The sequence below is a fragment of the Bubalus kerabau genome, chromosome 21 (assembly GCF_029407905.1).
Source record: "Bubalus kerabau isolate K-KA32 ecotype Philippines breed swamp buffalo chromosome 21, PCC_UOA_SB_1v2, whole genome shotgun sequence".
Classification (NCBI taxonomy): domain Eukaryota; kingdom Metazoa; phylum Chordata; class Mammalia; order Artiodactyla; family Bovidae; genus Bubalus; species Bubalus kerabau.
The window spans coordinates 52941660-52959297 of record NC_073644.1 but is presented as its reverse complement, the minus strand read 5'-3'; positions in this window follow the sequence as shown (position 1 = coordinate 52959297).

Here is a 17638-nt window from a genome sequence, read left to right as displayed (position 1 = left end):
TTTTTTTAATGAGTTGCTGCATTTCATTTTTTTTTTTTTTCTTGCCACTGTGGTTTGTTGTGTGTCTTTGAGCTAGGTCTACATCACAGTAGATCTAGGTCTACATCACAGTCTTGTCTGGGTCTGGTATTAAGATATTATTGGCCATGTGAAATGAGTTGGCGAGTATTCCCTCTTATTTTCATTCACCAAGGATGCCTCCTAGGCTTTCTCTGCAGGATTTTTTTATTGCTAATTACTAGTTTTACTCACTTAGGTCTAAGCATATGTTCTTTTCTTCTTGAGTCAGTTATGGTAATTTGTACTTTTCTACAAATTTGTCCACTGCATCTAAGTTGTCTAATTTAAACACATATAAAAAGTGAAAGTGAAAGTCACTCCATCACGTCCGACTCTTGCAACCCCATGGACGGTACAGTCCATGGGATTCTCCAGGCCAGAATACTGGAGTGGGTAGCCTTTTCCTTCTCCAAGGGATCTCCCAACCCAGGGATCAAACCCAGGTCTCCCACATTGCAGGCAGATTCTTTACCATCTGAGCCACCAGGGAAGCCCTTAAATACATATAATAGTTAAACACATGTAAACCCACATAGTACTTCATAAAATTGCTTTATAATTATTTTAACCTCTAAGGGGTCTATAGTAATGTACCGCCTTTCATTTTCTTGGAATTTGGGGGTATTTTGCCATTCTGTGATCAGAAAATAACTGGAAAGCATGGCCTCTCCAGCCAATATCTTCTCCTGCCCCCAACCCAGACTGACTCTCTACCAAAGAGCATGTTACTTGGAGGATTAAAACAATTTTTAAAAACAAAAAGTAAAAGCCACTTATTGCTAAATTATGCTGTTTACCTTTTTCTTATTTTTATGAAAAAGAAACTAACCTTTCATCATATGGATACAAACTTTTTTTTTCTCCTAGTTTTTCTGCCCTAGGGATGGCAGTAAAGAAAGATGTAAAGGATCTGAATTCCTGACACTTTATTATCTCGTAGGGCTGATTTCACCTCTTTGGTCTCCTTTAAACAATTTTTTTCAGAGTTACCGTATAGTTTTTTCCCAATCAGTATGAGTATCACTTGATTAAGCCGGTAGTATTTTCATTCATATTTCATTGGGTTTATAAATTAGTTCAGGGATGTTGTCAACTTTACAATATTTATTTTTCCTATCCATAGATCATAGCATAGCACTATTCAGACTGATCATTGCCCACCAATTCTCCATTTCCTTTTCTCTCGCAAATTAACAGGACCCCAGTTTTTGTGAATGTGTAAGTTTGGCTGGGCATGCTGCGGTGCAAATAAATACTAGTTTTTACACTCCATCACAGACAGTATTTGTCCAGGTGCCTAATTCTGGCCAAAGAAATGTAAGTAAAAGTGTTACATGGGGCTTCAAGAAGAAGGAAGGGGAGGGAAATTTTGGAATGTCTGAGTAAGGAGCACTGTGAAGTCACTTCCCAAAAGACAGTGAGAAAATGGGAAACATCATCAAAAACCACAATTTCAAGAGGCTGGGAGCTGACCAAAGACATGCAATAAACTGAGAAGCGTTTACTCAAGAAAATCTACTAAACGTTGGTACGAATGGTGGGAGTACGTGGCGTTTTGTCCTGGAGCTGCTTTGAGATCCCCCTCAGCTGCATGGAGCAGTGGTTCTGTCAGGGCAGGGCAGGTTGTAAGGACCGACCTGCAGCCTTGCTGCCAGAGGGGACTGACTTGAGTGGAAGCAAAATTTGGAAAAATCCATGCTTGGGGCATTGTCAAAACAATAGCAATCTTGGTGGCAATAAATCAGGAAAGGCTGACATCATGGCTAGCCTGATTGTGGTAGTGTCTGGGGCAAGCAACAGACAGGCCAGCCAGAAATTTCAGGAAAATCTGGGGAACATGACAGCCATTATAAGCTTTGATAAACTCCCACATATTCTTGGTGATATGGGAGCTGCACAGACATAAAATTAACACCCATGCTTTTGAGAGACCTAGCAGGCCCCAGGAGTCTATTGATCCTTGGCCAAATGTGAGGTCTCAGACATACAAAAAGCCAAAGCTGTGGCAGGTTTGCTAATGACAAAGTTTGAATTGTGTTTCCCACCTCTCACATCAATCCATCAATAAAAGGTGAAAGCCTTACTAGCTTACTCACTCACTGACCATAAACATATGGTGACCCAGGGAAACTCTGGGGAAACCATGCTTAAAAATAAAGAGTTTAAAAAATGATCAGAGATACCAGTGTTATTTTGCCAGATGGTAATTTCTTTGGAAGGAATGATGCTAAAGCTGAAACTCCAGTACTTTGGCCACCTCATGCGAAGAGTTGACTCATTGGAAAAGACTCTGATGCTGGGAGGGATTGGGGGCAGGAGGAGAAGGGGATGACAGAGGATGAGATGGCTGGATGGCATCACTGACTTGATGGACGTGAGTCTCAGTGAACTTCGGGAGTTGGTGATGGACAGGGAGGCCTGGTGTGCTGCGATTCATGGGGTCGCGAAGAGTCGGACACGATTGAGCGACTGATCTGATCTGATCTGATAAGGGGTCAAATGAAGTCAAGTATGTGTAAATGACTTGATTTACTACAAAATGTTATACATATAGGGGCATTATTATCTAGTCCATCCATCTAGTGCAGTATCCCTAATCTGTGGCCTAATCGCTCTTTGGGTTTCCCAGGTGGCTCAGTGGTAGAGTATCTGTCTGCCAATGCAGGAGACCTGGGTTCAGTTCTTGGGTTGGGAAGATCCCCCAGAGGAGGAAATGGCAACCTACTCCAGTATTCTTGCCTGGAAAATCCTATGGGCAGAGGAGCCTGACAGGCTACAGTCCATGGGGTCACAAAAGAGTCGGACATAACTTATAAACTTAGTGTTCTCAATTGAACTCTTCCAGTGATAGGGAAATTCTTTATATCAGACTGAAATCTATCTCCTTGAGAAAATATTTGCAAAACATACTTTCAAAATGGACACATATCCAGAATATATAAACAACTGCTACAACTGATAAGAACAAGATAACCCAGTAAAAAAAAAAAAAAAAATTGGACAAAAGACTTATGCAGACACTTTGCAAAGGAGGATAGGAAAATGGCCAATGAACAGATGAAGAGATGCTCATCTCTCATGTATCCTGCATTGCCAGGTGTATCCATTTGCCACCATTTGTCTCCACTCCAGACCTTTCATCATCAGCTTGTTCTCTAGTGGTCACAACCCCTTTCTCTAGTTTTGCATTGAAATGGTATGTTCAGAATTAGACAAAGGCCGTCCAGAAGAGGTCTGCAGAGCAGAATACAACAGGACGATCACCTCCTTCAACCTATGCATTATACTTCATTTAATGCAGCCCCCAGTTGAATGCTCACTCTCTAGTCACAACTGAAAAAATGTAGACACAATTTTCTTGTCGTTGGCAGGCCCTGCTGGCCTGTTGTAAACAAGACAGTGAGAAGCCATGTTTGATACTTAAAGGACAAAGTATTTCACTAACTTTACTGCCTTCTATTTGCAAACCAGTGTGATAACCACTGATGACTAACTAGTTATTGATGAAAGCCTGACAAAACCACTATCTGGCAACACTTTGTTAACAGTTCATTTGATTTACCTTATACATTTGACTGCAGCCACGAAATTAAAAGATGCTCCTTGGCAGAAAGCTAAGATAAACCCAGACAGCATATTCCAAAGCAGAGACATCACTTTGCTGACAAAGATCTGTACAGTTAAAGGTATGGTTTTTTTCTGTAGTCATGTATGGATGTGAGAGTTGGACCATAAAGAAGGCTGAGCACCAAAGAATTGATGCTTTTGAACTGTGGTGTTGGAGAAGACTCTTGAGAGTCCCTTGGACTGCAAGGAGATCAAACTAGTCAATCCTAAAGGAAATAAATCCTGAATATTCCCTGGAAGGACTGATACTGAAGATGAAGCTCCAATACTTTGGCCACCTGATGCAAAGAGCCGACTCATTGGAAAAGACCCTGATGCTGGGAAAGATTGAAGGCAAAAGGAGAAGGCAGCAGGAGAGGATGAGATGGTTGGATGGGATCACCAGCTCAACTGACATGAGTTTGAGCAAACTCTAGGAGATAGTGATGGATAAGAAGGCCTGGCGTGCTGCAGTTCACGGGGTCATAAAGTTGGACATGATTTAGTGACTGACCAATAGCAACAACATATGTTTTATAAACAGCACTTCATTTCCTGAGTCTTCTGACTATTCCCTTTTCCAGGCTGACCTCTACCTTTCAGTTCTAATTGAAAAGATAATAACCACAACTAAATTTTATATGAGCCTCACTGAGTACTAGCTACTATCCTACTGCTCTTTATGTGTGTTTACTTGCTTAATCCTCATGACATCTCTTTAAGGGAAGTACTATTATCTGCATGCCCATTTTGCAGCTGAGGAAACTCTGTCATGGCAGGTTAAGAACTTGCCAAGGCCATATGGTTAGCATGGTGTAATAAACATCTGGTCTTTGTCCCTAGTTCCCAGTACAAAATCCTTGGGATTTCCTGAATGATTCCTTTGGTTCTTCACAAAGAGCCTCTTGATCACACTTGAATTTATGTTAGGATGCCGATCCCAGAAGCCTCAGGTTGGGGCTGCTCACCTGAAAGACAAGCGATTAGAGAGGACTGGAACTTTTAGACCCACCTTTACAGGGGAGAGGCTCCAGAAAAAGAAGCTAGAAACTGAGCTGAATAACAGATGTTTGATGTTCAGAGAGCTCTGACTGGAGAACACACAGAGGAGTTAGGAGGGGGCACACTCAGAGTATGGACATTCCACCTCCCCTAGACCTTGCCCAGTGAGTCTCCTCTGTTTGGGTCTTCCTGAGTTGTATCCTTATGATAAACCAGTAATGTAAGTAAGGAGGGTTCCTGAGTTCTGTGAGTGCGTGTGTATCCAGTTGCTCAGTCCTGTCTGCCTCTTTGTGACCCCACGGACTGTAGCCCACCAGGCTCCTCTGTCCATGGGATGTTCCAGGCAAGAATACTGGAATGGGTTGCCGTTTCCTCCTCTAGGGAACCTTCCCCGAGCCAGAGATTGAAACTGCATCTCCTGCAGCTCCTGCTTTGCAGACGGATTCTTTACCACTGAGCCACCTGGGAAGCCTGAGTTCTGTGAGTAGTTCTAGCAATTATTGAACCTGAGGAAGGGGTCATAGGACTCTTAATTTATAGCCAGTGGGTCAGAAGCACAGGTGACACAGGACTTGAGGCTGGCCTCTGAAGTGGGGTGCAGTCTTGTGGTGCTGAGCCTCTAATCTGCTAACTCTGGTAGTGTCAGAACTGAATTGAATGCTTGAATGTTGGTTTCTGGAGAATCACAGTCGGTTTTCAGTGTTGGAAAAAACCCAGTCAGTGGTGGTGCTGGCGTTTGAACCTAGTCTGATTACAGAGCACATGCCTTTAGGCTCACCGCTTTGTTCTCTCCTCACAGTAGGCAGGACAGGCAAAAATCAATGAATTATGGACTTTTAGAGCCTGGTGGGCTGTGGCCCATGGGGTCATTATGAGTCGGGCACGACTGAGTGACTTCACTTTCACTTTTCACTTTCCTGCATTGGAGAAGGAAATGGCAACGCACTCCAGTGTTTTTGCCTGGAGAATCCCAGGGACAGTGGAGCCTGGTAGGCTGCCGTCTATGGGGTCGTACAGAGTCGGACACGACTGAAGTGACTTAGCAGCAGCAGCAGCAGAGCCTGGTGGGCTGCGGCCCATGGGGTCACTATGAGTTGGGCACGACTGAGTGACTTCACTTTCATGCATTGGAGAACAAAATGGCAACCCACTCCAGTGTTCTTGCTTGGAGAATCCCAGGGATGGGGGAGCCTGGTGGGCTGCCATCTACGGGGTTGCACAGAGTCAGACACGACTGAAGTGACTTAGCAGCAGCAGCAGCAGAGCTTAAAAACCTACCACAAATATTTTAGTTTTCTTTACTCTGCAAATGAAGAATCCGAAGTCAGAGAAATCGCTCTTGGTTCAGCACTTTCCCATCATATAACATCATAATTTCTTACCAAAATCCAGTTTGCTATCAAAGCAGTCTTAATCACCAATCTGCCCGCCCAGGCTTGCTGTTCAGGCAGTATGTATAACATGAGGTTATTTCCAGTCCATTTCCATTACTTAGTGGTCTCTATCCAAACCTTTATGTTCACTAACATAGCATTCTGGTGCAAATTCGTCAAGTACATTTATACATACACATTCCACAAATTACACAAGAGCATGAACATTTTTCCTTCTATAATGCAGCCTTCTGATATTTTGATTACCTTACATAAACTGGGAAACAGCTTCTCAGAATGTATATGAGAGCTGCATCTAATAAACAGAAGAATTTCCTATATGGAGAAGCCCCCATGGTAACTGAAAGGGTATTTTATCACACCTAGTGCAGGTCACAGCAAAAAAAACACTTCTGTTTTGGTCTCTTGTGAAGCTGTTGGCTGGATGAGGGCTCTGAGAGCCAAAACTGCCTTTAGATGTCCATGCTTTTCCATAAAGTTCTAAGATGTGTCTTTTGGATAGAGGCTGAGGGTTATCAGCTTATTGCTTCTAAGCACTGCAATGTGGGACTTTTTATTGAAATAACTGAAGATATGGTTCTGGGAAAACTGATATGCAAGACAATTTCGTGCTAGGTCTTTGCTCCAGGTGCCATTAATCAGCTGGGTGACCTTGGCAGGACTTTCTGGGAAACAATTCTTTTGCCTAAAAGCTGGGGTGCTTCTTGAGCTGGAAGGGACCCGAGAGGGTATCTAGTCCAAATCCTTCACTTCATAGATAGGAGAAAGTGTCTGAGGTTTGGTGGCCTCACAAGCCTGTTAGGAGGGCTCAGCTACAGTTAAGTTCTTCGGTGGGTGACCTGGGAAGCAGAATTGTGGGGTGGGCCGAGCAATGCGGGAGGAACCAGTAGAAGGATGTGTTACAGGGTGGCTATCATGGTAGGCAGCTGGGTCTTAGGTCATTTGGGGACCTTCTGAAGACATGTGGAGACCCCACAGGTGTATACTGCTCAGGTAGAGGCCAGGGCATTTACCACTCCTACTCCTTTTGGTTGAGGAGTGCCCCTAGGGGCACTGACTTCCCCAATTATAGATGGGATGCTAAAGAGGCCATGAGAAAACCCTGGGATGATAAAGCAGAGCGATGCAGGGCCTACCCCTGAGATGGTCCCTGGGGCCCTGGACAGAACCATGGCTGGAATCTGGGGGACAGAGGGAAACAAAACCAGGGAAATGAGAACTTACGATTTGACCTGCAGCACACAGCTAAAACTGGGCTTCCCTGGTGGCTCAGCTGGTAAAGAATCTGCCTGCAATGCAGGAGACCTGGGTTCCATCCCTGGATTGGGAAGATCCCCTGGAGAAGGGAAAGGCTACCCATGCCAGTATTCTGGCCTGGAATTCCATCAGGGTCACAAAGAGTTAGACACGACTGCATGACTTTCACTCACACAGCTAAAATGATGCTTTCTTTTTTTTTTTTTGCACATTTCCCAGGTGTGTGTATGCGTTCTCTCCAGTTATGCACGGTTGCTTAAAGCAGGTACCAAGTGTTAGATAGCTCTGATGATCCTAAGCTCTCAGCAAAAGGTTTGCCAAGAGCAAGTCCTCAAAAAATGTTTCCTCGTTTGTTCTGGGGAAAAAGAGGAAGGCTAAGTGGCCAGAGTGAAAGGGTGACCATAGGAGGGCTAAACAAGGCTGAAGTGGAATAAGGCCAGAGGGACAGCCCTGATATGACCAGCAGCTAGTGGTGCTGACAGGCAGGAGGCAGAGAACTGTGGCCGTGAAGATGCCACACCAGACCTGAAGCGGGCGGGTGCTGGACCAAGAGATGAGCCATCGGAGGCAGCAAGACCCAGGTGTTGATATGGAGCAGGCAAAGAAAGGTGTGTTTGCTCTCTCTCTCCCTCTGGGGCAGCTTAAATGCACAGATGCCATCTTGACCACACACCCAAGGCTGGTGACCTTGGCTCCTGTCTGCTTTTGCTGTGTACTAGATATTTTCAGGGGAGCAACTCTCCAGAGCGAGGAGCAGGTAAGCCAGGGTGATGTGGAGAGGGAGGGGGTGTTGTTGGTTAGTTGCTCACTCTTGTCCGACTCTTTTGTGACCCCGTGGACTGTAGCCCACCAAACTCCTCTGTCCATGGAACTTTCCAGGCAAGAATACTGGAGTGGGGTGCCATTCCCTTCTTCAGAGGATCTTCCCGACCCAGGGATTGAACTCGGGTCTCCTGTGTCTCCTTCATTGGCACGCAGATTCTTCACCACTGCGCCACCAGGGAAGCCCATGGGAGGTGTTGAGGGAAAAGCATTTTGCCCCTCCATGTCTCCCGGACACTGAGTAAAGGACCCTCCTCTGGGGGCAGGTCTCTCTCTGTGTCCCTGCAGGGCTTCAGTGGATTTGTGGCTGATAAAGGACCACGAGGCACACACAGCTTCAGCTGGGCAATGCTTGGACAGGGTTGCCAGGCAGGTTACTACTCACAGCATAAGTAGGACTCACAGAAGCTTGCAGACGTGAAGAGCCAGCATCTGGAAGGGCAGGAGTACAAGGGAACTCCCAGCCAGGAGAATGGACCGAGCAGGGGCTTACAGATCTAGGTGATGCTGCTCATAGCATCGTGGGGAGTCTCTGGGTAAAGGAACTCCCAGGAGGCCCTAGCATTCGGGGCCCTGTTACTGTGAGGCCATATCCTCGCTACAGGTAATAGCTGTTGGTAATATTTCATGGGGTTTGTAAAGCAGGATATCTCTACATGGCTAAACATTTGTGTGTCTGGGCTATTTCTAATATTTTGGGGGCTGTGCCCCACAGCATGTGGGATCTTACTTCTCTGACCAGGGATCAAATCCACGCCCCCTCCACTGGAAGCAAGGAGTCTTAACCCGTGGGAAGACCCTGGGCTATTTTTTAAAAATAACTGAGTACATAAAACTTTGTTTGGCATTGGTAGGCTTTTGAACTAACAGGTCTCCGCCTGCAGTGAAGAAATAAATTAACCTACAGGCCAATATGCAGCAGCCTCTTTAATGTTTTAAGTAACATTCTCTGAGCACCAGGAATCCAGCCACGCAGAACTGAGAGCTACTGTTCCCCCAAATAGACACTCTCCTCACTCCATAAACACAGGTACTTCTCCCCACTGCTGTGCCTGGACTCAGAGAGTTGATTCAGGATGTCACGCCCTCCCTGCCACACACCCCATGGAATTCCAGCCTTTCCTTCACTGTGAGCTCAATTCAAGATGGCGCCCTGCCTCCCTGCTCACCCTCAGTGCTCTGGTTCTCTTTTCCATCACAGAGCACGGTTTAGCTGTGATAGGCCCATGTCCACTACTAGACTATGAAGCTGTTGGAAGGAAAGAGCCAGCTCTGGACTGAGTTGTGTCTCCCTGAAATTCACATATTGAAGACTTAACTCCCAATGTGAGTTATATGGAGACAGGTTCTTTAGGGAGGGAATTAGGTTTAATGAGGTCAGAAGGGTGGGGCCCTAACCATATAGGGTTGGTGTCCTTACAAGTAGAGAAAGAGACACAGGGTTTGCCTTCTCTTGTGCACAAAGATGCAGCCATCAGAGGGTACAGTAAGACAGTGACCATCTTCAAGCCAGGAAAGGAGTCCTCATCAGAAACCAACCTGTCGGCACCTTGATCTTAGACTTCCAGCTTCCAGATCTGTGAGGAGAGGAATGTCTGTCATTTAAGCCACCCAGCCTGTGGCATTCTGTTATGGTAACCTGAGAAAACTTATCTTATTCCCCTGAAAAATCTCTTATAGCACCTGGAACAATGTCTGGCACATGGAAGTTGTGCTGTTGTTTAGGCGCCCGGTTGTGTCCAGCTGTTTATGACCCCATGTTTCATGAGGTTCTCACAGCAAGTATACTGACGGGGTTTGCTGTTCTCTCCTCCAGTGTATCATGTTTTGTCAGAACTCTCACTAAGACCTGTCCATCTTGGGTGGCCCTACATGGCGTGGCTCACAGCTTCATTGAGTTATGCAAGCCCCTTTGCCATGACAAGGCAGTGATCTGTGAAGGAGCACATGGAAACCCCTTCACAAATGTTTGTTGAGCTGAACTGTAATTCCCAAGTGAATGAGGCATGCGTGGTGCTGGCGGTGCCCTGGGTCTGGAATCTCTGACAAAGGCCAGCAGCCAACCCTACTTCTTGCACACTGTCGGAGACAGACCAGCCTGCCAACCTCACCTACAACTGAAAAGTCCACAAAGATCAGAAACTAGAAAGTCTGATGCTAAGCCTCATTTGGTAGCAAAATCTGACCTTGAACAAGGGTGAAAATATTTAAGGATATCTCAATGGGTTTTTCTATACAACTGTGAATGACTTTGATTACTGAGCACTATCCTAACTCTGGCTAAATGCATTATAAAATCTATGGCTTAGGTATCTACTACATTTCTAAAGTGCAAAAACTTCAAAGTTCAAAACATATCTGGACCTAAGAGTTTCATATTAAGGACTGTGGACCTGTGCTCTCCACAGGGGTTGATACCAAGCCCACTGCTGTCAACTTGAGGAAAACCATGGGAAGCGCTGCTTATCTGGTGTGCAAGTAAATTGCAATGGCTATTTGAACAGAATGAGAAACAGCTTAAACCTAAACTGGAGGAACATGTGACTGGAATTAAAACATTGGTTGATATGTATATTACAGATGTCCGTGTTGTTTTTGAGCAGTTTATTCCATTGGCCTATAAAATGTGCTGAGCACAGTTTTTAAAGATGAAATGAAAAAGCACAATATTACCTAGGAACATAGCAGCTGTGCCGTTTAAATTCCAATTGGCTTTTTATAAACTGTGCTTAACAACTGGAGGAATCAATAAAAATGCAATTATAAGAACACTCACAATTATTTATTGCGACTATCAGTGTTGCTACTACAAATAATATGAATAAAACTGATTTGCTGAATTTACAAAGTCAAGCATGTTTTTAGCAGGAAACCTCAATATCTTTAGTATCTAGACACTATAGAGCTTACATTATAAGACTGACCCAGTTTCTTCCCTTGAAGAATTTATAGTCTGGTTGAAGGTCAAGACCTAGAGACAAGAAATAATTGTGAACATTGAAGCAGCATATAATCCAGTGTTAAGTGTAATCAAGTGTGTGGAACAGATTTACTGCCAAGCCTTCTTAAATGCTCCAGAATTCCAATGTAGCTTGGGCTGAAGCGAGGCCCCTGGTTGGGAGAGCCTTGGAGAGAGTGTATCGAAGCTGTGTTTGAACAGCACTGCGCTGCCTCTGCTTACATTTTATGTTTAAATGGAGGAGACTGGACGACCTTTCCATGAGTCGGAGGAGGGCGGTACAGGTCAAGTCATGCTTCGGAGCCACACCACTGCTGCTCTGGATTTTTAGCAAAGGGAAAGGTGAACCATGGCTGGGGCAATCACGAAGGCTTCCGGAAAAAGGTGGCCCTTGAGCTGGACTTAGATGGCCTTAGGTTGTGTGGACGATAGACGGCCTCAAGGAGGGAGAGGGTCTTTGGAGGGGAGTCTGCTGGGGGCAGGTCATAGTGAGATGTGGACTCGACTCAATCAGAGAATCTATCTTGGGGGGCAGGAATTCAAAAGTTTCTGAGGCCGACCAAAAAGTCTCATTTTCCAAATGAGAAAAAGGAGAATCTGCTAAACCTCACCAGGTTCCAAGAGAAATTAGCCGCCTGTAGAATTGTAGTAGCTGCACACCTGTCTTGGGCACACTTCGCGACACCTCACCTCCTTCTCCACTAGGGGTGCAGTCTCGATGATATGGTTAACACTGCCTGACGGAATCACTAGGACTGCTGACTCCAGAAAGAAGGAGGTGCGTTATTACATGATAGGCAGCTGGTGCCTGTGGGGTCTTAGCAGCTTTGAGAGCTGGGCCCTGGGGGCTTGGCTGACTTCCAAGGCCAGTTGTGAGGTCAGGGCTGAGGGCGGCAGGGGCAGCCCAGCCTTGACTCTTATAGAATTAAATGAGATGCTGAAGGAAAGGGTTAGTGCTCATCAGATTTTAAGTGCCGTAGCTCAGTATTGGGAGCCTTACAGACCCGATACGTATCCTATCCTTCCAGTGAAGTGATGTAAGCACTTCCCAGGAGCACTCTGTTCCTATTCCTAGTCAAGGTAGTTCTGTTCTGCAAGGACAGCCTGGCTTTCTTGAGAATCTAGCATCTTTCTCTGCCTTGCTGCTCAGTCGCTCAGTCGAGTCCGACTCTTTGCGACCCCATGAACTATAGCCTGTTCCTCTATCCATGGGATTCTCCAGGCAAGAATACTGGCGTGGGTTGCCATGCTGTCCTCCAGGGGATCATCCCGACTCAGGGATCGACCTTGCGTCTCTTCCTCCCCTGCACTGGTAGGAGGATTCTTTACCCAGTGAGCCACCTGGGAAGCCCAGCGTCTTTCTAATACTTCATTATTACTTAACAACCATCCGTACATGTTTTCTGCTTTACAAGCAAGTCGTTTTACTTGTCTTCATTGTAGCCACAGCGCTTGGCAGGGATTTTATTTTCTTTTTTGTGATTGAGGTTTAACATTCATGCAATAAGATGTATGAAGTGCATGGTGGGAGGAACATTACACGTTGGTTCCTGTATAACCAGCAGATCAGGATATGTAATGTTTCCAGAATCCTGAAGGTTCTTGTGCCCCTTCATTCAAGGCGTCCTCAGAAAACCACGATTCTGACTTCTATCCCCACCCATTAGTTTTGCCCGCTCTTGAACTTCACAGAAATGGAATCATATAGAATGTAGTCCCCTATATCTCCTGTATTTCTTTCACTCTGCATAATGTGTATGTGATTCTTCCATGTTCTGCACACGTACCCACAGTTCATTCTTCGTTCTCATTGGGCACTGTTTCATTGTCCGAATGTGTGATAATTCATTTATCCATTCTCTTGTGGGTGAGGATTATTAAACAACATTTACAAATGAAAAAAGTCAGGGCCGGAGTGAATTAGTCCCTTAGGCTCCTTAGGTAGGACAGCTGGGAAGGTGAGAATTAGAACTGGAATTTTCTGGTCCCAAATCCAGAGCTCTTTCTTTCTTTTTCTTATTTATTTTTTTGAACTTTTTATTTTGTATTGGCGTATAGCTGATTAACATGGCACCCCACTCCAGTACTCTTGCCTGGAAAATCCCATGGGTGGAGGAGCCTGATAGGCTGCAGTCCATGGGGTCGCTGAGGGTCGGACACGACTGAGCGACTTCACTTTCACTTTTCACTTTCATGCATTGGGGAAGGAAATGGCAACCCACTCCAGTGTTATTGCCTGGAGAATCCCAGGGGCGAGGGAGCCTGGTGGGCTGCCATCTGTGGGGTCGCACGGAGTCGGACACGACTGAAGTGACTTAGCAGCAGTATAGCTGATTAACAATGTTGTGATAGTTTCAGGTGAACAGCAAAGGGACTCAGCCATACATATACATGCGTCCATTCTCCGCCAAAACCCTCTCTGATTCAGGTTGCCACATAACATTGAGCAGAGTTCCTTGTTTTTATCCATTTTAAATAGTGCAGTGTGTACATGACCATCCCAAACTCCCTAACTATCCCTTCCCCCCAGAAACCATAAGTTCGTTTTCTAAGTCTGTGAGTCTTTTTCTGTTTTGTAAGTAAGTTCATTTGTATCATTTCTTTTTATATTCCACATATCAGGGATAGCATACAGTATTTCTCCTTCTCTATCTGACTTATTTCACTTAGTATGACAGTCTCTAGGTCCATCCATGTTGCTGCAAATGACATTATTTCATTCCTTGTAATAGCTGAGAAATACTCCCTTGTGCGTATGCAGCGCATCTGTCTTATGCATTCCTCTGTCGATGGCCATTTAGACTGCGTCCATGTCTCAGCTATTGTGAACAGTGCTGCAGTAAACATTGGGAAGCCTGTATCCTTTCAGGTCCTGTTTTTCTCTGGATATATGCAGGGTTCTTCCTAATGGACCACTTTGGAGCAGTGCTTTCTGGAACTTTTCTTTTTATGTGGCAAAATTTTGGCTTAGTTCAGTCAAAAGATAAAAGCAAACACTAAAAACCCCATTTTGTTGGGAATTCTCATGTCAAAGTGGAAGAGGTACTCAGAATGAACATGGGGGGCTTTGAATAAATGCTTCATGGTCCTGATTCACATAGAAGAAGTCCTGGAGTGATGGATTCAGTCTTTCAACTCTCTGTGTTTATAGCTACTGTGTGAGTGAGACAGGGGAAGTACCACTATTTCCCGACAGAGAATGCTATTCATGAATGGCTGGTCCAGTGTGTGTGTATGTGAACTTAGCGTGCTGCTAATCGTAGTGAAATTCCAAAGCCCTGCTCTGCGTGTGCACGTGGCCACACGCTTCTCCCTGCAAAGGGCTTCCAGGACCTTTCTCCCAGGACCCAGCTGGGGCCACTCTAGCCCTGCAGTTAGGGCTGACTGTAGTCTTGCTCCAGCCCAGGGAAGCAGCCAGGGTTGGGCATCTGACTTGGGCAGAGAAACTGGATGAAGCTCAGAGGGATTCGTGGAAAACTAGGAGGTGGGGAGGAGAACTGGGTAAAGATTTAGAGCAATTATACAAAATAACAAACCACTTATTTGTAAATCCTGCAAATCACATCCCAAGTCTGGGGCCAAGAACCAGAGAGATTTCTGTGCAGCAAATAGGCTATGAAGTGAATGTGCTTTATGTAAAATGGGTACTAAATTCAGGGGTCTGCACTGTCAGGCGGAGAAGGCAATGTCACCCCACTCCAGCACTCTTGCCTGGAAAATCCCATGGATGGAGGAGCCTGGTAGGCTATAGTCCATGGGGTTGCAAAGAGTCGGACACGACTGAGTGACTTCACTTTCACTTTTCACTTTCCTGCATTGGAGAAGGAAATGGCAGCCCACTCCAGTGTTCTTGCCTGGTGAATCCTGGGGACGGGGGAGCCTGGTGGGCAGCCGTCTATGGGGTCGCACAGAGTCAGACATGACTGAAGCGACTTAGCAGCAGCAGCAGCACTGTCAGGAAGAAGGGAGGCTTTTCCATTTATTAGCAGAGAAATTGCATTTCTTGTAAGAGGTGCCACTCAAGTTACAATAGTGAAAAATACAAAAATCAAGTTTTCTCTCTGACAGTTGCTGTTTCTACTTTCAGACCCTTCCTCTAATGACATCACCTTTCCTCCCAGCCCATCTCTAACAGGATGGGTCCCTTCTCCATAATCTCCACCCCTTGGATATATCTCTTTTGACTTTTTCCCCATGAGGACACGTAGTTACCCACCTTTCCCTCATTCACAGCTAGTTTTGGCTCTCTTTTCTGACCCTGAACTCATGTGATCTTCGACCTATATACACAATGTCCTCTCCTCACCAGAAAAAGTTCTGGAAAACTAATCTCTGAAATGGCTAAACCAGTGTCTCCATGGACAAACCTTAGGGCTTTGCACCACCAGGAGTCTCTCATAGAGGACATTCAGGTGGCTTCCAGTCTTGTGTTATTTCAAATCATGCCGCCATGAGTGAACTTATAAGAATATTAGCAAAGTAAATCCCTAAAGTGGAACCTCTGAGTTAAAGGGGATGTGCATGCTTGATGCTTTCTGATCATTATTGCCAAGCAGCCCCCGATATTCCCACCCACAGCACTGATTAACTTTAGAAGGGGAGGGGCTGACGACTGGAGGGTATTATGAAAGAGGACAATGAACTCGATCTTGTCAGGATCTTCAACTTTTTTGTGTATATTTCAAGCCTTACGTTAAATACCAGAATATTTGTTGATACATCTGAAATGATCAAAAGACAAAAGTAGACAAGTGGGAGGTGGTTAAAACAGGACAGCCCACACTGCACACCCTCTCCCGTGTGGGGGAGAGTGCTTGACTGCACAGTCTGCACGCTCAGCCTGCAGTGCACGAGCAGACATGTTCGCTCATTCCTTACCTTTTATCCACAGCAGATGGCATCCTGTTCACGAAAGTGTCTTTTCAAACACGAATCAATTTTACATTGTAATCAGGATTTGGTGGCCCAATGGGGACAGTTCACAGTGCTGCCTCGGTGTGCCATGGGACACTGATTGAGAACCACTGACCCAAAAGCCAAGCAGATCCCCCAGCGAGGAACAGGGAGTCTGTGAAGTTACCAGAAAAGGGTCACAGGGATCCTGACAGGTGAGTGACTCCCAGCATTGGGAATCTGGAAGCAAGATCTTAGCAGGTCCAGGCATCCATGGGAAACCACGGCAAATACTGGGACAAAGTATTGAGACCTGGGCTTAAGGATGGGGTCACAGATCAAGGCAAGACTGTGGGGGGAGATGCCGAGTCTTGTCCTTGGAAAACCAGGATACGACTTGATAGGGAATCAGGTAAAGCCGAGGGCGCTAGGACAAAACAAGGATTTGGTTCCTACAACCAGACCACGGCCAGGCTTGGTTGTAAAGAGGCACTCCCCATGTTGGAACTGGGGTGCAGTTTGAGGGAAGATGAGCATTTGTGACTGAGTTGGACAGTTTACTGACTTTGGGCTTCAAACTGGTGGCAGCTCTAGGGCCAAGCTTGCCTGCGGGTGGTACATGTGAGGAGTGGGGGGCAAGAGCTGGACAGAGACTTCAGCGGCCGCTTGTGGAATAAGCTTTAAGACCAGCTTGAGCAAGAATGGCAAAATGCTTGAGTCAAAAGATAACCTTGTGTGTGAGAGAATTTTACAGCCTAATTTATGGAGTAACACACACTGAAGGAGAAAGTAGAACATAAACTTTCATCTAGAACATAAAAACGAAACCCTAAATTATACACCTCCCCACACTCCAAAGCTGTGGAGGCTGGGGATGCAAATGTTGTGGGAGGGGCCAGAGGTGGATACAACAGATGGCCCTGGAGGGGAGGGCCCGCCCACGTGTGGGCCTGCTCAGGACCGGCCGGCACTGTCATCACGGCTCTGTGTGGGCTGTCACCTGGCCTGGGCGGTTTTCGGAGGAAAGGCTCACATGTCACCTTTTGGTCTCAGTGATAGCAAATGCCTGGCTCTGTAACTGCTTGTGGAGTAAACGGTCAAGACAGGAAGGAAGACTGTCTCCAGCCCCATATCTTTGTCTTCACAGGATAGAACAACTACTGGAAAAGGACGTGCTGAGATGTCGCCTTTCATGGGTAGAGTTGTGTTCCTCTAGAAAAAAAAATACACTGAAGTCCTAATCACCCCAAGACTGCAAAATGTGACTTTATTTGGAAATACAGTAGGTTCATTGCATGTGTAATTAGCTAAGATGGGTCACACCAGGGTAGGTGGGCCTGTGATCCAATGTGACTGGTGACCTGAAAAGAGGAGAGGACACAGAGGGACATAGGCACACACAGGGAGAAGGCCATGTGACAACAAGGGCAGAGACTGGACTGATGCGCTTGCAAGCCCAGGACCCCAGGTATTTCCTGCAAACCACCGGAGGGTGGAGCAGGCCAGAGGGTCCTCCCCTGCAGGCTTCAGACTAGGTGCGGCCCTGCCAACACCCTGAGTGGGGTTTCTAGCCTCCAGGACTGTGAGGCAGTACATTTCCATGGCTTTAAGCCATTCAGTTTGTGGTTCTTTGTCATGTCAGCCA